This window comes from Myotis daubentonii, chromosome 5 (genome assembly GCF_963259705.1).
Source record: "Myotis daubentonii chromosome 5, mMyoDau2.1, whole genome shotgun sequence".
In the NCBI taxonomy this organism is placed as follows: Eukaryota; Metazoa; Chordata; class Mammalia; order Chiroptera; family Vespertilionidae; genus Myotis; species Myotis daubentonii.
In genome coordinates this window covers 23,972,145-24,000,009 of record NC_081844.1, presented here as the reverse complement: position 1 = coordinate 24,000,009, position 27,865 = coordinate 23,972,145, and the positions used below count along the sequence as shown (strand labels likewise).

Here is a 27,865-nt window from a genome sequence, read left to right as displayed (position 1 = left end):
TTAGAAGTGAGTCGTGCCCTGGCCGGTTTGGCTCGGTGGATAGAGCGTCGGCCTGTGGACTAAAGGGTCCCAGGTTTGATTCCGGCCAAGGGCACATGCCTGGGTTGTGGGCTATATCCCCCCCAGCGGGGAGCATGCAGGAGGTGGCCAATCGGTGATTCTCTCTCATCGTTGATGTTTCTATCTCTCTATCACTTTCCCTTCCTCTCTGAAATCAATAAAAACATGTTTTTAAAAAAAAAAAAAAAGAAGAAGAAGTGAGTTGTGAGGCCATGCCCGCACTCAAGAGGAGGGGATTACACACGGATAACAGGAGGCAGGGGTCACGAGGGCTGTCTTGGAGTCTGTCCGCTAATTTCCCTTTCTTAGTGCTGGTTCCATCACCAGCCCAGGTCCCAAGTGGAGTGTCATCCTGTCCATAAGGCATTCTTTTTTTTTTTTTTTTTTTTACTTAAATTTTTAAGTTAATTTCAGAGAGGAAGGGAGGAGAGACAGAAACATCCATGATGAGAGAGAATCATTGATCGGCTGCCTCCTACATGCCTCCTACTGGGGATCAAGCCCACAACCAGGGCAAGTGTCCTGACTGGGAATCAAACTGTGACCTCCTGATTCATAGGTTGATGCTCAACTACTGAGCCACGCTGGCTGGGCAAGGCATTCTAACCTTGCTCCAAATGGCTCATCTAATCTCACCTCCTTCCTTTATTCTTGTCTTGGCCTTCCTTTTCTTCTTAAAAGCACAGTCCCACCTCAGGGCCTTTGCACCTGCTGTTCTCTCTGCTGAGAACTCTCTTCCCCCAGACATCTGCATGGCTCCTCCTTCAGGGTCTTTCACAGGCTGCTGTCCAGGTGTTGGCTGGGGCTGCAGTCTCATCTGAAGGCTGGCTTGGGGAAACATTCCACTTCCTTGTACTTTTAGCTTTAACATGAACTCTGTAGCCCTGTCCAGTGTGGCTCAGTTGGTTGGGCATCAGTTCAATTCCAGATCAGGGCACATACCCAGATTTCAGGCTCGATCCCTGGTGGGGGTGTGTAGAAGGCAGCCAATGGATATTTCTCTTCCTCTCCCTTCCTCTCTCTCTAAAAATCAATTAAAAAAATCTTAAAAAACAAAACCCAAAAAACCTCAACTCCTTAAGTATGCATTCCTGTTCCACTATTTAGTCCTGCCTAATAAAGAGTTAACTCAGGCCTGGCCAGTGTGGCTCAGTGGTTGAGTGTTGACCCATGAACCAGGAGGTCACCAGTTGAATTCCTAGTCGGGGCATATGCCTGGGGTTGTGGGCTTGATCCCCAGTAAGAGGTTGGGAGCTGGTGGGGGGGCAGTCAATCCATGTTTCTCTCTCATCAATGTTTCTATATTTCTATTGATCTCCCTTCTTCTCTCTCTAAAATCAATAAAGACATATATATATATTTTTTTTCAAAAAGAGTTAACTCAGTGGGTTTGGGGTGCTCCAATCCTGCACCTTCCAAAGGAAGGCCTGTCCCCCTGATGCCCTTGCCTTGCTCCTGGGAGGTCATCTATAAGGCCCTGGCGTGTCCTGCCTGATAAGAGTGTCTTTGTACCTCAGATCTTAGACCACATCAGAGAGTCATGCTCACAATGTGATTCATGGCGGAGGCGTTGGGCCACCGATATGATCAGTTTGTCCTCTGAAGGGGCTGAGGTCAGCCACCTGAGTGGTCAGCCAGGCCCACGTGCTAAACTCCAGTAAAAACCCTGGACACCAAGGCTCAGGTGAGTGTCCCTGGTTGGAAGTACTCAGTGCAGGTTGTCCCACATCGTTGCTGAGTGGGTTGAGAGCTGGGGCTGCACTGGGAGGGGACAGCTGGAAGCTCATGCCTGAGTCCCGCCCATATGCTCTGTCCTTTGCTGATTTTTAAAAAAATGTATTTTATTGATTTTCTACAGAGAAGAAGGGAGAGAGATAGAGAGTTAGAAACATCGATGAGAGAGAAACATCGATCAGCTGCCTCCTGCACATCTCCCACTGGGGATGTGCCCGCAACCAAGGTACATGCCCTTGACCGGAATCGAACCTGCGACCTTTCAGTCCGCAGGCTGACGCCCTATCCACTGAGCCAAACCAGTTTCGGCTGATTTTTTTTTTTTTAACACACATATATATTTGATTTCAGAGAGGAAAGGAGAGGGAGAGAAAGATAGAAACATCAGTGATGAGAGAGAATCATCGATCGGCTACCTCTGCAAACCCCCCCACTGGGGATGGAGCCCACAACTCAGGCATGTGCCCTTGACCGGAATCAAACCCAGGACAACTTCAGTCGACAGGCCGACGCTCCATCTATCCACTGAGCCAAACAAGCAAGGGTTGCCCTTTGCAGATTTTAATCTGTATCCTTTCCCTGTAATAAATTGTGATCCGGAGCAGAACGGCTTTTCTAGGTTATGGGAGTCCGAGTGAATCATTCAGCCCTGACCCAAGCCCCCACCCCCCATCCACCCTCTTCTGAGATCGTCATCGTCCTTGTCACTGAATGTTATGTTCTTGCTCATTTGCTATTTCCTGTCTCTCCTCGGGACTGAACGGAACGGAAGGCTGGAACTCTGTCTGCGGCTCCCATGAGAGCAGAAAACCAGAGTGGTCTGGGGTTAGGTCCTAGCTCTGCCACTGTCTGGCGGTGTGGCCCTGGGTGCAACCTCACCTGTCTGGGTCTAGTCTCCCGATCTGTAAAACAGGAACGAGAAGAGGAGTTCCTCTTTCATAGACCATCGGGAGAGGGGTGGGCTGCTTCATTAAGGCCCAGAAAGGCCGCTGTAAGACTAGCTTCCAAGTGCTGGTCACTCTCCAGTAGCCAGAGCTCAGTTGAGGACAAATGAGTTAAGACAGTCCCTCTGAGGCCTTTGACATGGAGAGGCCGGAGGCAACCAGAGACGCCCAGATGGTGGAGAGGAGGACAGCAGAAGTACCAGAGACAGTTGGACCTCCGCCCTCTGGCTCTGGTCCCACACAGGCCTGCCAGGGCTATTTGGGACTGCCTGGGAGCCAGGCCCATGGAGCCACTGGGAAGGAGGCCCTGGGAAGAGACAGAGCTGGATAGCCAGGGAGAGGGCGGCGAAAAACCAAATCCCACGGCCAGGGCTCCTCGGAGGAAATGTGTGGGAGGGCTGGGGGTAAGGGGGGTCAGGGCAGCTGGAGCCCTGGCTGTGGGAGGGCACTGGACGGCCCCAAAGAAAAGCTGTGCTGGTGGCCGCCCGTCTGGCCTGGCCTGGGAGGACGCCGCCCATCTGCTGGGTGCCCTGGAGATGCTGCTGGGCGTCTGGACACAGCCCTACCCACCCCGAGGGAGGAATGTGCCCCATCCCCACCCCTGCTTCCAGCTTCTTCCACATAAGGCTTTCGTGGGTGCTCATGCCATATGAGTTCAGGACAAAGGAATCAGAAGCACATGGTCTGAGTCTCCAGGGAGCAGTACTTCTGGAAACAAGACTGAAAGGAAGAGAACAGAGCCAGAGGGGGAGCACTGGGGTGTGGACTTGAGAGGCAACGGGAGGAGGTGCCTGGCTCTGAGCAGGCTCGGCCCCTCAGGGTACCTACACCGCCAGGGCGCTCACGTCAGGGCCAGGCCGTGGCTGGGGATGAGGCCACTGCGGACCCACGTGCACCCTGGGGGCTCCCTCTGCCTCTCTGGGCCTCAGTGTCCTTCCTAGTGGCCCAGATGCTCAGGTCAAAACACTGGGGCCATCCATGTCTCTGTCTGTCTCTGTCCCTCTCCACCCCCTACCCCCACATCAGCAAACTCTGAGGGCTCTACTTTGAAAATCCATCCTAGCCCTAGCCAGTTTGGCTCAGTGGATAGAGCGTCAGCCTGCAGACGGAAGGGTCCCAGGTTCGATTCTGGCCAAGGGCACATGCCCGGGGTTGTGGGCTCAATCCCCAGTAGGGGGCATGCAGAAGGCAGCTGATCAATGATTCTCTCTCATCATTGATGTTTCCATCTCTCCCTCCCCCTTCCTCTCTGAAATCAATAAAGAAATATATATATATTTTAAAAATCCATCCTAATCATATTTCAAAAAATATGTTTTATTATTTTTTTTTAATTAAATCTTTATTGTTCAGATTATTACATTTGTTCCTTTTTTTTCCCCCCCCATAACTCCCCTCCTCCCAGTTCCCGCCCCACCCTCCGCCCTCACTCCCCACCCACTGTCCTCATCCATAGGTGCACGATTTTTGTCCAGTCTCTTCCCACATCTCCCACACCCCTTTCCCCCCCAAGAATAGTCAGTCCATTCCCTTTCTATGTCCCTGATTCTATTATAATCACCAATTCATTCTGTTCATCAGATTATTTATTCACTTGATTCTTAGATTCACTTGTTGATAGATGCATATTTGTTGTTCATAATTTGTATCTTTACCTTTTTCTTCCTCTTCCTCTTCCTCTTCCTCTTCTTAAAGGATACCTTTCAGCATTTCATATAATCCTGGTTTGGTGGTGATGAACTCCTTTAGTTTTTCCTTATCTGTGAAGCTCTTTATCTGACCTTCAATTCTGAATGATAGCTTTGCTGGATAAAGTAATCTTGGTTGTAGGTTCTTGGTATTCATCACTTTGAATATTTCTTGCCACTCCCTTCTGGCCTGCAAAGTTTCTGTTGAGAAATCAGCTGACAGTCGTATGGGTATTCCCTTGTAGGTAACTGAGTTTCTTTCTCTTGCTGTTTTTAAGATTCTCTCTTTATCTTTTGCTCTTGGCATTTTAATTATGATGTGTCTTGGTGTGGTCCTCTTTGGATTCCTTTTGTTTGGGGTTCTCCGCGCTTCTTGGACCTGTAAGTCCATTTCTTTCACCAGGTGGGGGAAGTTTTCTGTCATTATTTCTTCAAATAGGTTTTCAATATCTTGCTCTCTCTCATCTTCTGGCACCCCTATAATTCTGATGTTGGTACGCTTGAAGCTGTCCCAGAGGCTCCTTACACTATCATCGCATTTTTGGATTCTTTTTTCAATTTGCTTTTCCGGTTGGATGTTTTTTGCTTCCTCGCATTTCAAATCATTGACTTGATTCTTGCGCTCCTCTGGTCTGCTGTCAGGCGTCTGTATAATATTCGTTATTTCAGTCCGTGTGTGCTTAATTTCTAGTTGGTTCCCCAATATAAGATCGAGGGTCTTATTAGTTTTCGTGTAGATCTCATTAAGTTTATCGGCAGCTTCTAAACAGTTCTTGAGAGACCTTAAAAGTGTGGTTCTGAACTCTATTTCTTCCATTGACAATTTTGTCCTGTTTCTTTGTCTCCGCATTTTGTTATGCTTCCTTGGTGCACCCCCTAGTGGTCTTTGTTCGCAGTCTTATAGATAAATCTTGATTGTTGTAGCTAATTCCAGGGAGGGTTTGACCTCCAGGCCAAGTGGCTATGAGAATCAGCTGTGTCAGCAGTGAGAGAACTTCTGTCCTCTAGGGAGGTGCTAATCTAGCCTTTGCCTGAGGCTATCCGGCAAATGCCTCTGTGCAGGGCTTGGGCGGGGCGGGTCGCACAGGATCAACAGGGTGGGCCGGAGAGAGCAGTTATGGCGGCTCTCAGTCCTGTCCCCAGGGGCTCTGCCTCTCTGAGTCCCAGCACCCGCTGCAAAGCTCGGAGAGAAAGCTGCACTCGCTCTGACAGAAGCCAGACAGTCCCGCTTCTCCGTTTGAGTCTGGGTCCCTAAAGACTCGCCCGGATCTGGAGCTCAGAGTCTGCGACTCCCTCCGGATTGAAAACAACAACCGCGCCCTCCGCCGCCAGCCCGCTCGGCGCACTCCGCACCTCAGAATTTGACTTCAGCACTGCGCCTCCTCTGAGTGTCCATGAGCGTTTCTCTTTGCTCCTAGTTGTAGGACTTCCACTCAGCCAGCGTTCCTGTGGTTCTGGGTGATGTCCCTTCCGTTTTTGGTTTCACTTTTGAAGTAGTTGTTCAAAGCAGCAAACTCTGGCGTTAACCTATGCCGCCATCTTGGTTCTTCTTCAAAAATATGTTTTATTGATTTTAGAGCAAGCATGTCAAACTCGCGGCCCACAATGAATATTTTTGTGGCCCAGCCAATAAAACGCTGTGTAAGAAAAGTTTTAATAAAAATTTTGTAACTTAATTTTTACAATATTCTGTTACACATAATTATTAATAACGAACTACAACGTTCACTAATGACTGATTACTATAATCGTGTTGCATTCATTTCCCTTACACACCTTACGCACAGGTGCACCATTTCTCTCCACTAATACCAGCAGCGCATGTTTTAGCAGCCGACTGCCACATCCTTAGTCTTGTACTGACTTGCTTGGTGTGCGCAACAGGAAATATTTCGCTTTCGGAGAACGAGAAAAATAGGTTTATTTGCGTTACGCTTATTAATTTGTGCAGTTATTCAGTGTCTGGTAGGCTAATGTTCAAGAAAAAATATTAATTTTTATTAAAATGTTCCATTATTTTATGTTAACAATGACTCATTTATTTCAGCCCTTTGTATTCAGCATGTCTCTATCAAAAGAAACCTATGTTTCTATGAAAATTGAAGCTTTTGTTTTTTTTTCGTCCCACATAAACTTAAACCTTGTTTCTTTGGCCCGTGTTAGCCTTTGAGTTTGACATGCTTGTTTTAGAGCAAGAGGAATGGAGAGGGAGATAGAAACATCAATGATGAGAGAGAATCATCGATTGGCTGCCTCCTGCACGCCCCCTCCTGGAGATTGAGCCCGAAACCCAGGCATGTGCCCTGACTGGGAATCGAACCGTAATCTCCTGGTTCACGGGTCAACACAACCACGGAGCCACATCGGCCGGGCATGAATCCACCACTTTTCACTTCCTCCATGACCCTACCCTGGACCAGCCCCATTATCTCCCACTTGGACCAGTGCAGTGGCCTCTGCCTTGATCTTTCAGCTCCCACTCCACCGCCTCCTAGAGGCTGTTCCCCCTACAGTGGCCAGAGGGCAACCTCTGCTCCCACCTCACTCAAAACAAACAGGACCCACAAGGTTCTGTATGTCCTGCCCTGGCCCTCCCTGCCATTATCTGCATCCACTGTCCCCTTGCTATTTCCTCCAGCCCCACAGCTTCCTACTGATCCTGGCACACTCTCCCCGCCTTCCACCCCCCTTCCCGCCTCTGCACTTGTGGTTTCCTTTGCCTAGTTCCCTTCTCCCCTAGATCTCTACATGGCTCTCTGCTCGCCTCCCTCAGATCTTCACTCAAATGTCACCTCCTAAGAGAGCCTTCCCTCCTCCCCTGACCCCTGACTATGAACTGCACCCTCCTTTCTTTTTCTTTTTTTCTTTCTTTTTTTTTTTTTTTTTTTTAAAAATCTATTTGTATTGATTTCAGAAAGGAAGGGAGAGGGAGAGAGAGCTAGAAGTTGAAGTGATAGCAGTCGTCCTTTTCTTGTTCTAATCTCAGTGGGGAAATCTTCCATTATTTCACAACGAAGTTTGATATTTGCTAAGGGTTTTTTGGTACCTACCTTATATCAGAGTTTAGAAGTTCCCTTCTACCTTACTTCAAGACTTTTAAACATGAATGGACGTTGCATTGTATTATTGAATCTTGGGAGCTCTTTATATATTGTGGCTACAAGACCTTTATCAGATATGTGATTTGCACAAATTTTCCCCTGGTCTGTGGCTTGTCTTTTTGTTTTCCTGATGTCTTTCCAAGAGCACAAGTTTTCATTTTGATTGTGCTTTGGTGACAAGTCTAAGAAATCCTCGCCTAAGTCCAGGTTACAAAGATTTCCTTTGTATGTTTTCTCCTCGGAGTTTTATAGTCTTAGGTTTTACATTTAGTTACTTTTTGTGTAGGATGTGAAGTAAGGTCTATGTTCTTTTTTCTTTTCTTTTTTTTCTGCATGTGTCTCTCTTATTCGTAGGAAAATTTGGAGGGAGGTTATTCCTGTTTCTGGTAGAGTTAACAGTTGGCACAGGCTCCCCTGGCTGTAATTCTCCCACCATGGCCAGGGCAGGGCTGCAGGAGAGAAAACCATAGAAGCCTGTCCAAACAGGGCGTTGCCCAACCCTCGGGGCTGAAATCCAACCTCAAGGGTCCTTATCAGCACTTCCATCGCAGCTCTGGCCTCAGGGCCCGCCACCCCAACCCTTCCCCTTCCTGTGCTTAGCGGGGCAGAGCTAGGTGCCAGTGAGGCCCCAACCCACTCTGTTCCTTCTCCACGGGGCAGCCCCTGCCTCTGCAGCCTTTCCCGCCTGGGTCTGGGGTCTGGGTGACCCAGCTTCTCACTTTTGCTCCATCTCGAACTAGATCAGGCCTCCCCCTGTGCCCTGAGCCACATCTGTTCCGACCAACTTAGGAAGTGCAGAGAGCAAACATTCCCAGCAGCCCTGCCCAAGTGTGTCCTGGATTGGAGTAGGGCTGGGGCTCCTTGTCTCCTGGAGGTGGGGGTGGAGGTGCAACCCCAGGTGGCCTGTCCTCCCAGTCCCTCACCCCACCTGTTTCTCTGCCCATGGATGGTGGGGAAAGGCAACAAACCAAACCACAGATGGCAGACATGCGGAGGCCATAGGCACTAGAGACCCAGCCTGTGGCCAAGGACAGCTCGCTCTGAGGCCAAATCTAGTTGTTTATACATAAATATCTCTCTGTGTAGATGTTTTGTTGTCTGACCATCAGTCTGACCTTCTATTCTTCCTGTGAACACCTGAATGGGGTCAGATCCCATCTCTCTTCTGCTCAGAACCCTCTGTGACTCCCACCTCACCCGGGTAAAATCCAAAGTCTTCCCCAAAGCCCATAGGCCCTGCACAATTTGCCCCGTCACCTCTGTGCCTCACCTGCCACTCTCCCCCTCATTCCCTCCCTCCAACCACAGGCCTCCTCACTGCCCCCCAAACACACCAGCCACAGCCTAGCCTCAGAGCCTTTGCATGGACTGTTCCCTGTGCTTAGAGTGCCCTTTCCCAGATATTTTCATTCCTTTGGCTTCAAGTCTTGGCTCAGACACCACCTCCTATTTCAAATCTCAGCTCCTGCCCTGGCTGGGTTGCTTAGTGGTTACAGCGTCGGCATTTGGACCAAAGAGTTGTGGGTACAACTTCAAGTCAAGGAGTTGCCCAGTCCCGGTAGGGATACATGTGGGAGGCAATCAATTGATGTTTCTCTCTCTTCCCCCCTTTCCTACCCTTTCTAGAAATCAATGGAAAAAATATCCTCAGTGAGGATTAAAAAAAAATAACAATAATAATAAATTAAAAAATAAAATCTCTGCTCCCTTCCCCAGTCATCCCTATCCTTTCCCCCTGCTTTAATCTTCTGCATAGCATGTCACCTTCTAATATCACTGTAATTCACATCATTATCTAGCAGTGGTTCTCAACCTTTCTAATGCCGCGACCCTTTAATACAGTTCCTCATGTTATGGTGACCCACAACCATAAAATTATTTTCGTTGCTACTTCATAACTGTAATTTTGCTATTCTTATGAATCGTAATGTAAATATCTGATATGCAGGATGCATTTTCATTGTTCGCAACCCACAGGTTGAGAACCGCTGTCAGTCAGCCCCACAGGAACTTCTGTATCCCCAGCACCTAGGGCAGTGCTGGTGAACCTATGACATGCGTGTCAGAGGTGACACGCGAACTCATTTTTTTTGGTTAATTTTTCTTTGTTAAATGGCATTTAAATATATAAAATAAATATCAAAAATATAAATCTTTGTTTTACTATGGTTGCAAAGATCAAAAAATTTCTCTATGTGACACGGCACCAGAGTTGTTAGGGTTTTTCTTTTTTTAAAAATATATTTTATTACCCAACGCCTGGAACAGCACCTGGTGCAGTGAGCCCTCAGGAAATGTTGCTGACCGGGGTTCTGGGGGATACTTTCCCAGTTCCAGGTTCTAGTTCACAGGAAGTGACTATAGCTTGTTTTCTGCCCTTGGCTACTGTAAAACAGTCCCTTATAATAACCTTTCCTTTCCCTGACCTCCTTCGAGTGGCTTCTTTCCCTTAGCAGCACAGGGCCATCCCAGAACACATATAGGAATCTACATCATCACTATATGTCATAATAATGACATATCCCTGGGACAAAATCTAGGGGATATGTCAATGCTTAATAAAGGGAAGAGCCACAAATATTTAAAAATTAAAACAGATTTGCTTTTGCCGCCTCCCGAGTCTGACCCAGCTCGAGAGTGATCCATGGAACCCAATGAGATGCTTGCTGCCCACCACTGCTCCTCAGACTCCGCCAGGGGATGAGACCAGAGTCCCCCAGGGCACCGAGCTCATGCCTAAGAGAGCAGTCAGTCGCTCTCCAACCTGTGCCCGCTGCTGCAACCACGGTGTCCCTGCTCACCTCAAGGGCCACAAGCACCTCTGCCTCTTCCAGGCTTGCGAGTGTCACAAATGTGTCCTCATCTTGGAGCGCCGAAGGCTCATGGCTGCCCAGGTGGCCTTGCGTAGGCAGCAGGAGGCACAGCTGAAGAGGCCCCTGGCTCAGGAGCTGATGAGAGGGGCGGCTTCTCCTAAAGCTCACAGCCACGTCAAGAAGGCGGCCATGCGACCAGGGCTCCCCTCGCCCCTCCCCCCCCAGAAAGGAGAACATAGTGCCCCAGCCTCAGACCCTCCATGGGGCAGTCCCACTGGCACTGACCGCCCCTGGGAAGGAGAATTCCCAGGGGCCTCTGCTGCTTAGCCGTCCCCCAGAACCCTTGCCTTTGCCCTGGACTCCAAGTGCTTGGACCCCTGGACATTGGCTGCCTCCAGGCCTTTCCATGCCAACCCAGTAGTGTGCCGCTTGCCATGCCAAAAGCCTGTTGTCCCTCTGTATCCCTTCCCTGGCTTTGACCCTGGCACCTCCCTCCGGCTGCCCACTCATGGGCCCTTCCCAAACTGCCCAGGATCTCACCCAATACTGACTGCTCCTCTTCCTGGAGAACCCCAAGGGCCCTCTGCCCTGCCCCACACATGCTCAGCTTTGATACTTCAGCCCTGTGGTACCCCAGACGCTCTTCTGCTTCAACCACAGGCCCCCAGAGCCTCTCGCCTGGCCTGGACCTCTGCCTCCGCAGAGCGGCAGCTGCAGCAGGAGGCAGCTGAGGCTCTTGTGGGGCTGAAAGATTCACCCCAGGCTCCCTGCCTGACCCCTTCTGTCCCCACTAACTCTGCCTGGATCTCCCTGCTCCATCCAGCTCCTGCAGGAGGAAAAGGATTCCAGCCTGTTGGCCCTTCTCTCCCACCCAGTCCAGCCCCCTCCATGGCTCTGCATATTGGGCATCTGGGTTCCATCTCCCTCCTAAGCTAGAAGCCCAGAAGTGGGGGCCTTACTGGGGCAGGTGCAACAGCCTGCAGACGCTGCATTTTATTGAGGGATTTGTGCAGTAGGAGCTTCAGCTTTTTTTTTTAAGCCTTCAGGTGCTTTGTTATCTTTCGGTTCCTTTTTCAGCATGGGCATTTCCTTAGCCAGTGGTGGATATTTTCTTACCCCCTTGGGTCTTGGGACCTTTTTAATATCCCAACAAATATAGAACTGTTCAATTTAAGCTTCAAAATAGGTTTTTGCATGAATTCATGTTCCAGGATATTTATTTGACATGTGATTCTGTACATACCTGTGCACTTATGTCTGTCTCCATGCATGCAAAAACAGAAGAGTATTTTCATTTTGTGTCTAGGTTTCTGTGAGTAAGGAAGAAATAAAGCTTTGTTGTTGTTTTGAAAAAATTAAAAAAAAAATAAAAATAAAAATATATTTTATTGATTTTTTTACAGAGAGGAAGGGAGAGGGATAGAGAGTTGGAAACATCGATGAGAGAGAAACATTGATCAGCTGCCTCCTGCACACCCCCTACTGGGGATGTGCCCGCAACCCAGGTACATGCCCTTGATCGGATTCGAACCTGGGACCCTTCAGTCCTCAGGCCGAGGCTCTATCCACTGAGCCAAGCCGGTCAGGGCAAGTTAGGGTTTTTCAAAATGCTGACACGCCGAGCTCAAAAGGTTCGCCATCACTGACCTAGGCCAAGGCCAGGCACGCAGTGGAGCTCACTAAACATTTGTTGAATGAATTGTCCCCCCTCCCTTCCACCCTTTGTCCTTTAGTGGCTGGCTCCCCCTCCAGCACCGGGAGTGGTCACATGACCCCGGCCTGGCCAATGGGCACGTTCCGTCCTTTCTGGCCACAGTGATTGGTTCCTAAATGACATGGGCCCCCAGTCTGTCCAATGAGGTTTCTGCTAGAATGGTTGGCCCAGGGGCTTTCTTGTTTTTCTCCGGAGTTTCTGACTAAACCTAAGCCAGGGATTGCGAAGGTCTTTTCATCCCCATGGGAGGTGGCTGCTGGGCATGAAGCGCCCCACGGGAGGGGAGAGGTTCCTGTGCTTGACCCCTGCATCCAGCTATGCGTAAAGTCCACATGAAACAATACGTTCTTTTTTCCTTAATCAGTCAGTTTGGGTTTGGATTTTTAATTGCAACTAAAATAGACCTGCCCGATTCCTCCTTCCTCCCTCCCTCCCTCCCTCCCTCCCTTTCTCTCGTCCTTTTTCCCCTTCCTTCCTCTCTCCCTCTCCCTTCTTCCTTTCCTCCTTCCTTTCTTCTCTTCTAACACTAACTTAATTCTATTCCATCTTGGCCTGAACCACCATCCCCTGTCACACAGCCAAACCAAAACTGTACTGTTTACCTCCTGCCGGACGGCCTCCTCCCACCGCCCCCTCCCCAGGCCTACCTCTCCCCCTGGCCCGTGGGCCGCTCCCAAATGTGAGTGTGAATCCCAGCTCTCCCACTAGAGGGCTCTGTGCCCTCCATAAGTGACCCCACCTCTCTGGGCCCCGCTTCTTTCTTTTTCTTTCTTTCTTTCTTTCTTTCTTTCTTTCTTTCTTTCTTTCTTTCTTTCTTTCTTTCTTTCTTTCTTTCTTTCTTTCTTTCTTTCTTTCTTTCTTTCTTTCTTTCTTTCTTCCTTCCTTCCTTCCTTCCTTCCTTCCTTCCTTCCTTCCTTCCTTCCTTCCTTCCTTCCTTCCTTCCTTCCTTCCTTCCTTTCTTTCTTCTTTTTTAAAATATACTCTTATTGATTTCAGAGAGGAAGGGAGAGAGAGATAGAAACATCAATGATGAGAATCATTCATCGGCTGCCTCCTACATGCCCCCTACTGGGGATCAAGCCTGAAACTTGGGCATGTGCCCTGACCTGGAATCATGGAACCCGTGACCCCCTGGTTCATAGGTCAATGCTCAACCACTGGGCTGGGCCCCAGTTTCTCCATCTGTAAAATGGGAGCGTAAGATCCTGACCCCAGTTCCCAGGGCCGCCTCCTCTCTAGCTCTTCTGACAGTGGTCACCTGAGCTCCACTCTTGCCTGCCCTGCCTGTTCACTGTCATCAAGCTCTGCTGTGAGCTCCCTGAGTCCATCATGTGACCTACAGAAGCAGGTCTCACTGCATCTCGGCCTCCGGGACTACCACAGTCAGGACGCAGGGCCCTGAGCGGACTGTTGACATCACCCCCATTTCACAGATGAGGAAACTGAGCACCAGGTCACTCCGCCAGGATCTAAGCAAGGCTGTGTTTTCTCAGAGGGGTAAATGCACGATAGGTTGGAGAACTCCCAGGGAGGGAGTGATTCCTGGGGAGACGCTACAGTCAGAGCTTTGTGGGGGGTGACATCTTAGGGCCAGAGCTTCCCAGGCTCAGCACCATTTAGGGGAAGAAAGCCAGGCAGGGGGAACTGCAAGGGCAAAGGTGGGAACCAGCAAAGGGGTAAGGAGGACAGCAGCAGGGAAATCAGGACCTAATACTGGCATTGTTATGAGCCCAGGCAGAGGGCACCCCGGGAGGGGCTGGGTGGCTGGAGGGGCTGGTGAGCTCCCACTGGGGCTGTCACCTTGGGACCCATCAGGGCCTCCTCTCTGTGAAGACAGCTGTTCTCGGCTTGCCTCCTTCAGTTTGGCTCTGGCCCCATTTAACAGATGGGGAAACGGAGGCTCCATACAGGCCCCTCCTAGGTCAGAATCATCAGCTTTTCTAGGCCTTGCTGCCCCCCAAGTAAAACAGGATCTTAGGAGCCCTGGGCCCAACTGGGGGATCACTTTGAAACCAGACAGCAAATGGGTCCCGGCTGCCTGACACTACTTGAGCCAAGTAAGCAGAAACAGGGTTGAATCACGTATGAGCGTTTATTCCAATAATGCCGGCGGTATGGAAGAGCAGCAGGTCAGCCACACCCTCCCCCGCTTAAGCCAGCTGCTTATATGAGGTAGGAGAAAGATTCCATGGGGAAGAGGGCAAAAAGAATAAGAAAGGATATGCAGCCCTGGCTGGTTTGGCTCAGTGGATAGAGCATGGGCCTGCAGACTGAAAGGTCCCGGGTTCGATTCCGGTCAAGGGCATGTGTCTGGGTTGCGGGCTCGATTCCCAGTGGGGGACATGTAGAAGGCAGCCGACCAATGATTCTCTCTCATCATTGATGTTTCTCTCTCTCTCTCTCTCCTTCTCTCTTTCTCTCTGAAATCAATAAAAATATTAAAAGATAAATATAAAAAAAGAAAGGATATGCAAAATGAAATAAAGATGGATATTACAAGAAGGGAAAGTAGGCAAAAGGAATCGAAATGGGTATAATGGTTACAGATTGCAGGCAATGCATGCTGGGGGCTTGCAGAGAGCGGGTGCCTCCGAGACTCCATTGTTTTGGCTGCAAGGTGGTTAGTCTTTCCATGATATTAGGCAGTTCTCAGGTAAGGAAGATGGAGGAGCATTTCCAGGTTAACTCCCAGGCCCCGGGGGTACAACTCCCAGCCAGGTTGGAAAGTGCTTCCTTTCATCAGAGCAAAGCAACAACAGTTAACAGAGCGTGATTAATGGTTTTTATAACCATAGCTAGTCTCCACTATTCTGTTTCTCCTTCCCTCCCCAAACTACTCGGGGCCCTTAAAACCAGCCCTAAACCACCTCATCCAGGAAGTCTTCCCAGGTTTCTCCGGCCAGAGCTCTCCCTCCTCTGAATTCAGCCCTTGCCTGTGTTAGGCCCAGAAAGTGGGGTTTTTGCAGGCAGACTGGTGGTTTGGGGTCTTCTTGACTCTGCCTGGCCTACCACACACCTCTGTGCAGGGAAACTGAGAAGATGGGGGTGGGAGACTTTTAGGAGGGGAAGTATTTTGGTTCTCAGAAGGCTCACGAATTGCCTGATTCCCAGCAGATTAGGAGTAATTAACCCTTCGAGAGGCAGTAATTAAGTCTGTGCCTCTAAAACCATAATTAGAAGCTCCAGGAGGCCCCACACCCTCCCCAAGAGCCAGGCAGTCCCCAAAGCTGAGGCAGCAGGGACCGGGGACAGGGCTCTGTCCCCCCTCAGGGCTGAGGGAGATCCACATGTCCCTCGGGCCCCCTCCCTGAAGGCAGGGTCCCAGGGAACAGCATTCATGGGACCCGAGCACATCGCCCCACAGTCTCTTTTGGGGTTGCCAGACCACACCAGGGGACTTTGCTCTCGGTGGGATGAGGGCGGGGATTGGGCTGGGTTGGGGTCTGGGATGTGGGACTGGTAACAACCCTTGAGGGCTTTTCTCTCTGGCCAAAGGCAGCTGAAGCAGAGACCCAGCCTCAAATGAGGTGAGGACACCAGGGACACAGGGCGGCCGCAGGAGGAGCAGAGCAGCCCTGGGTGGGAGGGGGGCTCACAGAGGACAGGGGATGCCCTCTGTGGGAGCGCTCACCACAGCCGAGGCGCTGTGGTTCCTGGCTCTCCCAGGGGGGACAGAAGGAGGGGGTTGCCAGCAGAGCCGACCGCCTGCCCCAGTGCTCATGGAGTGCCTGGTTGGGGCAGCTGGTACACAAGGAACCGTGGACACGCAGGCCACACTGTTCCCTGCTTTGCCCTCTCCCAACAATCCTCCCCCCAGGAACTGTCTCAGGTCAACTCCCGGTCCCCCCAGCCCTAGGCCAGCTAACTCCCCGCTGCTCATGCCCCTTGGTGGGGTCATTACCATCCGTGTCATCAGAGGCAAAGGCCGGGACCATGAGATGGGCAAGCGGGCTGGGCTTTTCTCTGTGCGGGAGGCCTGTGCGGGCTGCGGTGGTGGGCGGGGAGGGTGTGCCCCGGGGGCATCTGTGTGGAGCTGGGTGGTGATGAGGGCCTTCTGGTCACAGTGAGGTTTATTCCTCTCCCTCAGGAATGTGGGGCTGCATTTGTCTCCAAGAGGAGCCTTGATGTCCCACCACCTCTCCTGCCATCTCTCAGCTCTGCCCAACCTGACTCCTTCCTTGTCCAATGCCCCAAGCTCCTTTCTGCCCTCGGAACTTTACCCTCGCTGTGCCCGCCACGGGGTCCCATGCCCCTCTCTTGACATGGCTGGGGCCATATCTCCCTCCAGCCGCATGGTGTCCTGGGAGAGCTCTCCCCACCACACCTCCCCCCCCCTCCCCACCTTATCCAGAGCAGGTGCCCCTCCCGCCACACCCCTCTGTTTATCTTCTTTGAAACACTGTCTCCCCAGCAGTGGCTCCAGGGGCGGATGTCCCCTTCCTCGCCTGTCTTCCCCCCGACTGTAAACTCCAGAGGGCGGGGAGGCTTACCTGTTGGGCTCCTCTGTGTCCTCGGAACCCAGACAGAGCCTGGTACACAGTAGGTGTTCAGTTAAATGTTTGCTGGTAGTGCTGGTGGATAAATGGACAAGGTTAGCATGAAAAGAGCGGCTGGGAAAAGGGGAACGTGCAAGAGAATTTCCTAGGTGTGGGCTGTATTGTATACTGAGGCCCCCCCCCCCCCCCCCAGGAGAAGTAAAATGCCCTCAGCGACCCCCTTCCTCAGGAATCGCACGCACCTCCCCCCGGTGGCCCACAGGTGGCGCTCGATCCTCGCGCTGCAGCGGCGGGAAGCAGAGGTGGAAAAATCCAAGCGTTGGGAGGTGGGGGTTCCCAGGTTCCAGACTCCAGATTTAGCCCCTCCCCTTTCTGCCTCTTGGGGTCAGCCCGGAATTTGGACGCCAGACCCTGGAACCCTGCCTCGGATCCCAGCTCCTGGGGTCTGAGAGGCACAGGGATGGAAGCTGAGGGTGGAGGGGAGCTGAGGGCTCCGCCCCTCTGCCCCACACAAGCCCCTGCTCCCCACAAAACTAGTTAAGTGGCTGGGTGGGAGCTGAGGGGGGAGGAAAGCTCCTACTATGCGCATGTCCCGCCTTTAGAGCTAGGCAGGGCGCAGGGTCCTTACTGGGCCCTCGGTGCACACTTGTGCAATAGTGAATAGGTGAATCCCCATTTTACAGATGGGGAAACTGAGGCTCGAGGAGCCTACATGGCGAGCCCAGCTTCACAGACCCCAAAAATGGCAAGACTGGGGTTGGAGCCCCAGGTTGCCCACCTCCAGGGACAGCCAGTTTAAAAACATTTGAAGATGGATGTTTTAGTTACCCACATCCCCCTGGAGAGCTAGACTTCTGTGCCCTCCTTACTTCAGCCCCCAGACGGCAGGCATGCCCTTCCAGCCTTTGCATCCGCGCACATGCCTGGGGTGGGTGGCATCTGGATTTCTGGCTGGGTCCTGGCATACACGTCCCCTCTCTGAGTCTGTTTCCTCCTCTGTAGAGTGGGTTTGGTGGTCATTAAGGCATCTCTCCAGTGGCCTGTGAGGATTGAAGGAGTTACACCCACCAAAACTCGACAAGCAGAGCCTGGCACACATGGGCAGCGCCCAGATGGGTGGGTGCTCTTGGTGGTCTGCACGTCCTGTGGGAAACACGCAGGGCTTGAGTGTTTCTGCTCCCTTCCCTCGTGCGAGGGCCTGGCACAGGTGGACCTGTGGTCTGAGGCCACCTGGGAACCCACTGTGCGTCTGTGTTTGAGGTGCTGCCCTCAGCTGCTTCCACGTGGAGGTCAGTGCATGTGCCAGGGTGTCCTGGCAGCCGGTTCCCGTAGACCAGGGTTCACCACCTTGCACTCCGCGTGGGTACCCGATCACTCTCTGCTGTGGGGGCTGTTCTGGGCCCTGTAGGGTGTTGAGCAGCATCCCTGGCCTCCACACCCCCATGGCTCAGCTGTGACAGCGCCACATGTCTGCGGACTTTGCTGAATGTCCCCTTAGGGGCAAGATCGCCTGAGTTGGACCCCACGGCTGAACACCCTTCCATTGTGTGGCACGCTGGTCAGGGCACGCATGTGAACTTCTGCCCCGGGTGCCTGGGCTTGGATGACCCAGACACGAGGATCAGGGCACTTGGCTGATCTGGGAGGCGCAACGGTCTGAATGTGAATGTGCGTGTCCCTCTCAAATTCTTATGTTGAAATCCTACCCCCAACGTAATAGTGTGAGGAAGTGGGGCCCCCGGGAGGTGATGAGGTCATGAGGGGGAAGCCTCGTGAGTGGGATCAGCCCCCTATCAAAGGGAACCCAGAGGGCTCCCTTGTCCCTTCCACCATGTGAGCACACAGCAAGAACGCGGCCATCTATGAACTTGGAAGTGGGCCCGCACCGCAAACCCTGCCGTGATCTTGGACTTCCAGCCCCAGATCTTCCAGAAATAAATGTCTGTTGTTCATAAGCCACCCCGTCTATGGTATTTTTGCTGTAGCAGCCAAAGCCGACTAAGACAGGAGATGTTCGCAGGGAACTGGGGAGGGGGAGGAAGGGAGACAGGCTGGCCCCGCTGGGATGCTGTGTGGCCCATGCACTGGCCAGGAGAGGAAGCCAGGCTCTTTACCCACTAGGTCCCTCCCACCTTCGGCCCAGGGCTGCTCCTGGGCGTCCATTCCTGAACTTGTGACTCCTGGCCATGTGCGCTGCTGTGCTGGGGGCCCAGATGTCTGGCTCTGCCGCGCCTGTGCCAGAGAAGGTGTGGGTGTGGGGGTGTGGTCGTTCCTGGGTGTCTCCGGGCTGTCTGAACGAGACTGCAGGAGGCCCCCCCCCCCCCCGAGTTCTGCAGCCGGCTGTGTGTGCATGGAGTGTGCCAGTGTGTGTTTATCTGCCACGCATGTGTTTGCGTCTGTATTTATCTGGCGCGAGTGTGCTGTCTTTGTTTTCCCTTCTGCTCCGTCTCCGAGAATGTGGGGGAAACTTCTGTTTTTAATCAGGGGCCAGGGAACTGTCGCGTCGTCGCCACGGTAGCAACGGTGCTATCAGGCTGGTGGGGAATGATCTTCCTGGGCCCTCCATGACGTTGGGCTGGAGGTGCCTTGTCCTGGGAAGAGCAGCAACAGGAAGGTGCCCTGTGACAAAGAGGGAAACTGAGGCACGTGGCTGCAGGAGGCCCCTCGGTCGGCAGCCCGGGGAAGGGAGTTAACATCTACTGGAAAATAATGATGTGTAAAGCATTTTACATGCATGAGAGCTTGGTGAAGCCCCTTACACCTAGAAGACAGTAAATTCTCATCCCCATTTACAGATGAGAAAACTGAGGCTGGGGTGGGACCCAGAGCTCCTGTGAGGCCGGAGGCTGTCAGGTCTCCAAGGCTTAACTCCTTGTTCCTTCAAACGTCAGCCACTCGGGGGCTACTTGGTCCTCCTCTGTGCCTCAGTTTCCCCTTCTGGTCATCGTGAGGCCTTCCCTGCTAGCCAGCCTGAGGGAGGCCATGGTGCCTGGCAAGGTGCCAGCTTTCCCATACTTTCCTCCCTCCCTCTGTGATCATAGAAGTTAATTAGTGTTAATTAATAACCCCTGTGGGGTGGAGGCGTGGCCTGTGGGTCCCTAAGCTCTGAAAGACCCGGAGGCTGGCGTGGGTCCCTGGTGTGTGGTGGCTGGAGCCTGGGGACCTGGGGACGGGCAAGGGCAGGCACCGAGATCAGGGCCCAGGGCCCATGGATGGCACCATCTGGAAGGCCTTCACGGTCAGGGTCGCTCCGGGTCCAAACCCAGAAGGCCGAGACCCAGGCCTGTGTCTTCCTGTGGTTTCAGAAACTCATCAGGGCTGGAGGGAACCCTCACCCCATTATCTGGGAGATGGAGCCTGCGATACCCAGAAAGGTCACCTGTCCGGCTCAGATCCGCATTCCGACCCCTCTGTGACCTGAGGTATGTTGCATGCCCTCTCCTGGCCTCGGTTTCTCCATCTATGTCACGAGGGTAATGTCCACCTTGCAGAGTTGTCGGAAAATATTAACAACCTGTGCATTTCATGGGACGTACACACTGTCCCCATGGAAGTCAGTAACCAGTAGCCACAGTTGTGACAAAAGGCCGCTGGGGTCAGCTCTGCTGCTTGCCAACTGAGTGACCTGAAAAAGGGCATTCAGTGGACTGGGTATCAGTTTTCTCATCTGTAAAATGGGGCTAACACGGTATGAATCTCATGGGTTTGTTGTAAAAATTAAATAAAACACACCCCTAAAATGCTTAGGACAGTGCTGGGCATGTTATATGTGCACAGTGAAATTGGTTACATCAAGGGCGAAAAGAAACAGCTGTGATTGGGCTAAAGCTTCGAGGCGTGGGAGTCCAGGTGGGAGAATGTCCCATCCTAACAGAAACGCCCCAAGAGTTTATCTCAGCTGTGGGCTGGAGCTGCCCAGTGATGCTGCAGTCTAGTAGCATCTGTTCCCGGGAGACCTGCAGAAGCGGTCTTAGCCCATCCTGAACCCCAAAGCCTGAGGCAGCTGGGAGAGCCAGGTTGCAGCTGGGAGGTGAGCCCAGGAAACAAGGGTGGGTGTTGGGTGGGGGAGTGTTCATGAGCGAGTCTCCACTGTGGGCTCGGTGCCGCTGGCGAATGCTGAGACCGAGCAGAACACACCTCCCAGAGTTTTCCCACGGGGGCGAGGGAGCTGGGGTACTTATCCACCGCCCCTCCCCCACGTGCCCACCCCGTCAGTCCTGGGGCCAGGGGTGCTCCCACAGTGGGTTTGCTCTCTGGCACGTTCTGTCCGCCGTGGGGCTGGTCCCAGCAGCGAGGGGCCGGTTGCTGGAAGCCGTGGGGTCATTGTGTCCAGAAGTGCCGTGGGGATATGGGTGGGCTCTGACATTCTGGGGAAGGCGATAAACAGAATAAGTCAGTCCCTGGGCATGTTTGAAGGGGTACCTGTCGGAGAAAAATAGGGAGATTAGAATAAGGCAGAGCTAAGGCGACGGTGCTGTGGGTGAAGGTTGCTAACACCTCTCAGCACCCAGTAGGCTACTAATAAATGTTCTGTGCTTCTCTCTAGTCCTCGGAGAGACAGCGAGAGAGGGAAGCCAGTGTGAAATAGATGGCTGGGCAGGGCGGGAGGGAGGGAGGGAGGGTGAGGCGGTAATGATGTGAAAAGTAATCGGCCCTTCTCTCTGGGAGGCGGTGAAACTCTAATTAGAATGAAAATGTGGTTTAATGAGGATGAAAACGGTAATTGTGCCGGGCAGCTCAGTCCCTGCTGCCACTTTCCCAGGGGGCCCCTTCTGGGTCTCTGAGGGGTTGGGGCAGAGGCATGGGTAAGAAGGACTTAGGGCTGGGGAGAGTATTGTTGGGCCTCAGTTTCCCTCCAGAGGGTCCACCCAGATGCCCTGCAGAGACCCACCAGCCCCCCTGGGCTGGTTCCAGGTGCCCAGGGTCCTGCTTTTCCATCCCATACCCTGTCCTCAATAATAATACAGCAAGCAGTGGAATCGAAACAGTGATGTTGTTTATTGAACACCTACTATGTACCAGGTACTGTTTCAGTCCCTTTACAGATGCTAAAGCATGTGATTGTTAAAATCATCCCCATTTTACAGATGGCAAAATTGAGGCACAGAGAAACCATGGGCCCTGATAGGAATATATTAAAGAGCGAATGAGAAAGGTAGGCTCAAGTAGCCAGGGGCCTCCTTCTTTCCTTAACCAGGTGGTTGCTGGGGGCACCAAGGGGTTGCCAGCCATCAAGGCCAGGGGACTCCTCCTGCCTGATTCCCACTCCTACCATTTCTCTGACTATGGTGCCACCCGGCCTTCTCTATCTACCCCTTCTGTCCACTAGAGGAGGGGGGCGTGGCTGGATGCGGAGAGGGGCGTGGCTTTTAGGTATTGATGGGCGTGGCTGCATTTACCAGCCCCTCGGAACCCAAGGAAAGCAGAGGCTGAGCCTTTGCAATGGGCTGCAAGCTGGAACGCAGAGCTGGGGCTCCTGACTCCCAGGCCTGAGCTTTCTTGCCGTGGGAGGCCGAAGGGTTTTTTAAGTGTCGGTCTGGATAAGGCTGAGGTTCATAAAATCTCAGAGTCTCCACTTTTGCTTCTGGAAGCACCACGGGTAAAATGCAGCCTACAGTGAAGACTCATCAGAACAGAAACACTCACAGGTGGGCCATAAAAGCAGGCCTTCCTGGCCTTTCAAAGTGGTCCCTGATAAAGATTAGATTCTTTGCCACCTATATGGCAGACAAAACAGTGAGTCTTAATATACAAAGAGCACTTACAAATCAGTAAGAAAAAGACATGCCAAGTGTGAAATTGGCACAGGGCATGAATAGGAGGCCTACACAAGAATGATAAGAAGTCCAAAAGACGCTCAGTCCTGCCATTCATCAGCTAAAGAATCATTTTTGCTGGGCAAGCTCACCACTGGCATGTGTGAAGTCTTGGGGATGCACAAGCACACCCGTGCTCTCTCATGGGGGTGCAAACTGATCCAACCTTCCTGGGGGGCAGTCTAAATATCTGTGTGTGTGGCCCTGACCGGTTTGGCTCAGGGGATAGAGCATTGGCCTGCGGACTGAAGGGTCCCAGGTTCGATTCCGGTCCAGAGGCATGTACCTTGGTTGCGGGCACATCCCCGGTGGGGGGTGTGCAGGAGGCAGCTGATCGATGTTTCTCTCTCATCGATGTTTCTAACTCTCTATCCCTCTCCCTTCCTCTCTGTAAAAAAAAATCAATAAAATATATTTAAAAAAACATTTAAGTGTGTGAACTGAAATCCGTCTTTAGGAATATGCAAAGACCTATTAAGGAGCCATTCAGGGTGGCTAGGAGCCCTGAAATCAGACAGCTGGGGTTCAAATCTTGGCTCTACCACCTGCAAGCTGTGACCTGCCTGGAGGTCAGGAGCCTCCATTTTCTTGCCCATACAATGGGTGTGTCCATGGGACTCCACCGGGCAACGTGTGTGAAATGAGTCGCTATTCTCTAGCCAAGCACCTAGCAGTTGCTGTCATCATCGTTACGAGAGCCTTTAAGGAAAGCCGGGAAGCAATGGAAGAGTCTGAGTCCAGGGGTTGACACAGTGGAAAATGAAAATGATGAAACCTATATTTACTGACACTGCATAACCTCTGTGACATATCACTTAAGGAACAAAAGGGAAACAGGCTTCAAACATCACAGGTAGCCACCTAAGTCAGGCATTTTGATCAAGAATCAAAGACACAATTTTTTATCTTGCCATGTAGTCTGCTCAGATTCGGAGCAGAAACAGGAGTTTCATGAAACAATATTTACCCTTTGTCTGTGCAGTGGGTTCTGATGCTTCCTGTTTGTTTTTGTTCCGTGTTTGAAAAGTGGATCGTTCTCACAAGTACAGTATATTTTTCTCTTTGAGGTTCTGGTTGGTGTCACCGGGACCCCTGGGAGAAGCTGGTGTCTAGACAGTGACCAAGAAAAGGGCGGGGGGACAGGGAAAGTGATCATTCTCACCCACTGGTTTCATTGCACCCCTATTAGTGGGTATATACAGTGGGGCCTACAATTTTTAGGTGGTGGGACCAGGGTTTGGGGCCTTGTCCTTCTGATGCCCTCTAACCTGTGTCATCAACCAGGAAGCTGTCCTCTCTCCCAGAGGGCACCAGGCCTGTGCCTGATGCTCTCACGTGTCCTCTGGGTCTCTGAGGCCATTTGCAATGGGACCAGCTGCCAGGAGAGGCCCTGGGGGTTAGGGAAACCATAAATTCAGGTTGTTGAGCACCTCCTCTATGGCACTAAGAGGACCTCAGAGAGGCTGTGCCCTGTGCTAGCGTGCCACAGCTGATACAGGGGACATGGCCTGTTCTGGGGTTAAATTATGCCCCAGATGAAATGACCAAGTCCTAATCCCTAGAACATGTGAGTGTGGAGTTGTTTGGATATAGGTGTTCGTAGATGTAAGTAAGTTAAGAATCTCAACATAAAAGCATCTTGGATTATACAAGGGGGACCCCAATCCGGACAAGTGTGGTTAAAAGAGACAGAGAGCCCAGCTGGCATGGCTCCGTGGTTGAGTGTCGACCTATGAACCAGGAGGTCACGGTTCGATTTCCAGTCAGGGCACATGCCCGGGTTGCAGGTTTGATCCCCAGTATGGGACATGCAGGAGCAGCGGTTCTCAACCTGTGGGTCGCGACCCCTTTGGGGGCCGAACGACCCTTTCGCAGGAGTCGCCTAAGACCATCAGAAAACACATATATAATTACATATTGTTTTTGTGATTAATCACCATGCTTTCATTATGTTCAATTTGTAACAATGAAAATACATCCTGCATATCAGATATTTACATTACGATTCATAACAGTAGCAAAATTACAGTTATGAAGTAGCAACGAAAATAATTTTATGGTTGGGGGTCACCACAACATGAGGAACTGTATTAAAGGGTCGCGGCATCAGGAAGGTAGAGAACCACTGTGCAGGAGGCATTTGATCAATGATTCTCTCTCTTCATTGATGTTTCTATCTCTCCCTCTCTCTTTCTCTCTCAAAAAAAATAGACAGAGAGAGAGAGAGATAGAGAGAGAAGAGGAGAAGACACAAGAAGAGAAAGATGCCATGTGAAGATGAAGGCAGAGATGGGGTGGTTCAGCCCCAGCTGAGGAATAACAGGAGCCCCCAGAAGCTGGAAGGAGCAGGAACCTCCCCTAGAGCCTTTGGAAGAAACACGGCCCTGCAGACACCTTGATTCCAGACTTCTGGCCTCAGAACTGTGAGAATAAATTCCTGTTGTGTTAAGCCCCTACGTTTGTGGTCATTTGTTATAGCCGCCACAAGAGACAAATAAATCCATTCTCCCACATTTCAGCATAAATGTTGCCGAATGTGCAGAAAATTTGAAAAAACTGTCCAGTGAACACCCACTATTACACCTACCGCCGAGAGTCTAGTTGACATTTGGCTCTATTTGTCACTGTCTATCTTTTTATCCATCTATCCACCCACCTGATTAAGACATTTTTTTTTAAAAAATTAAGAACTTTTTAGAGCAGTGTTAGGTTCACAGCAAAATTGAGTGTAAGGTTCAGAGATTTCCCACCGACCCCCTGCCCCCACACCGCAGGCCTCCTCCATTATCAACATCCCCCCTGGACTGTGCGCTTGTTAGAATCGATGAACCTGCACCGACACATCATCACCCCCCAAAGCCCATGTTTACATTACAGTTCACTCTCGTGTGGCACGTTCTATGGGCGTCAACAAATATAGAGTGACATGCGCCCACCATCATAGCCTCATCCAGAGTATTTTCCCTGCCCTAAACATGTTCTGTGCTCTACTTATTCCTCCCTTTCTTCTCCCAACCCCTGATCTTTTTACTGTCTTTTTAGGTTTGTCTTTTCCAGAATGTCATCGAGTTGGAATCATCCAGTGTGTAGGTAGCCTTTTCACATTGGCTTCTTTCACTTGGTAACATGCATTTAGGTTTCCCCCGTGTCTCTGTCCCTTCATGGCTTATTTTATAGCCCATTTCTTTAATGTATATAATTTTATATGTCTTTATTGATTTTAGAGAAATTTTAGAGAGAGAGGAAGGGAGAGGGATAGAGAGATAGAAACAGCCATGAGAAAAAAAAATCATCAATTGGCTGCCTCCTGCACGCCCCCCCACTGGGGATCGAGCTCTCAAATCCAAGTATGTGTCCTGACTGGGGAATTAAACCAGTGACTTCCTCGTTCATGGGTGGATGCTCACTGAGCCACACCAGCTGGACAATAGTTCATTGCTTTTTAGCATTGAATGATACTCCATTGTCTGGGTTTATCGCGGTTTATTTATTCAGCTACTGAAGAAACATCCACCTTATTTTTTTAATGTATTTCAAGGTAAGATCCTATGTCCTCCCCATTTATTTAATCACAGTAGCCAAATGGATCTTTTAATGGTCAGAACATGCTCCTGCCCTACTCAAAACCTTTATGGATCCCCCATCTCACTCCAGTGAAAACCACCAGCACCCCTGGCACCCCCTTATCCTCCACCGCCCCCCTGACCTACGTTGGTCTGCACAGTCAGTACTGGTTACAGGCGCCTACTGAGCGCTTGAAAATTACGGGTACAAATTGAGATATGCTCCAAGTGAAAACACCGGGTTTAGAAGGCTTAGTACTGATAAAAAGGATGTAAAAATCTCATTAATCATCTTTGTATGGACTACGTGTTAAAGGAGAGCATTTTGGCTATGTTGGGTTAAATGAAATACACAGTTACAATGAATTACATCAGTTCCTTTTCTACCTTTTTAATGCTGCTACTGGAAATTTTAAATTACATATGTGCCCACATTGGTGGCTTCATCATATTGTTGTTGATCAGCGTTCGCCTAGGATGTTCACTCTAAGCGAGCAGATGTCTTAGTCACTCAATAAATATTTGTTGAATGAATGAATGAATGAATGAATGAACGAACGAACCCAAGCTGATGGCACCAAGGAGGTGGCTCTACCGCCTCTCTGGGCTCCAGTGCCTCTCGAATGGGGGAAAGTGGGCGCACACAGGCCCCCATCACAGTGCAGACCCCAGGCATGGCTGACTGCTTGCCCCCCCCCCCAACCCCCAGCCCCAAGTCTCAGTGGCGGGACTTCCCGGGATGAAGAGGGAGGGATGTGCGGGGAGGGGGACCGGAGCCAGGAGTGAAGCTGCGCGGGAGCACCCTCCGGGGCTGGGCTGGCGGGAAGGGGCCGGGCTGCCCGGCAGGCAGGACGGAGTCGGGGTGTCTGCTATCGACCCGCCTGGGTGGCGGCAGAGAAGCTTTCAGACCCACCAGCGCGTCCCAGCGGGGGGACAGAGGTCGGGCTTCCCCCTCCCCTCTATGGGGAGGCCACGGGACTGCCTCTCAGCCCCATATCCCGCCCCGAGCAAGGCCCCCCGGCCTCTGACCTGGAACAGAGTCCAGAGTCGGGAATCCCAGATCCTGCACCCCAGCGAGGTCCAGGCCTGAGCGCCTTACGTGAGCGTGCAGCCCTGGGCCCCACCCCACCAGAGGGGGCAACAGGTCAACCAGAGGCCCCAGGCATTTCCCACCCCTGTGGTCCCCACCCCCAACTACTATCCTTCTGGTTTCTTCTGGTTTCTATCACCTGGGAGACTTTCATGCGCTAGAATCACAAGGGTGCCTGCCCTCTTTTGTCGGCACCTTCTCAGCACCGAGCTCCCTGAGATGTATCAGGGGCTCCCGTGTCAGCATCTCCTCCCTTTTGATTGCTGCAGAGTATTCCAGGGCATGAGCCACCTCGATTTGTTCATCCCGTCTCCTGCGGCAGGCACTTGGGTTGTTTCCAGTGTTTTGGTGATAACACAAAAAGCCGCGATGAACATTTCCAAAGGATCTTTATGCCAACATGTTCTCATTTCTCTTGGGTAAAATACCTAGGAATGGAATGGCTGGGCTGTATGATAAACGTGTAAGTGTACAAAACAAACAAACAAACAAACAAACCTGGCAAACTCTTCGATGCTCATACCAGCCGCGGAGGAGAGCGCCAGTGTCCACATCTCACCAGCACTTGGTACTGTCAGCCTCTACTTTGGCCATGGCAATGGCCTACAGCAGTGATGGCGAACCTTTTGAGCTCGGCATATCAGCATTTTGAAAAACCCTAACTTACCTCTGGTGCCGTGTCACATATAGAAATTTTTTGATCTTTGCAACCATAGTAAAACAAAGATTTATATTTTTGATATTTATTTTATATGTTTAATAGCCATTTAACAAAGAAAAATCAACCAAAAAAATGAGTTCACGTGTCACCTCTAACACGCGTGTCATAGGTTCGCCATCACTGGC

General features: G+C 51.4%; 1 pseudogene; it reads left to right on the top strand.

The window, feature by feature from the left end:
- The first annotated feature begins 10,171 nt into the window (after positions 1 to 10,171).
- Positions 10,172 to 11,276, top strand: LOC132234156 (doublesex- and mab-3-related transcription factor C2-like; annotated as a pseudogene).
- Positions 11,277 to 27,865: the final 16,589 nt, after the last annotated feature.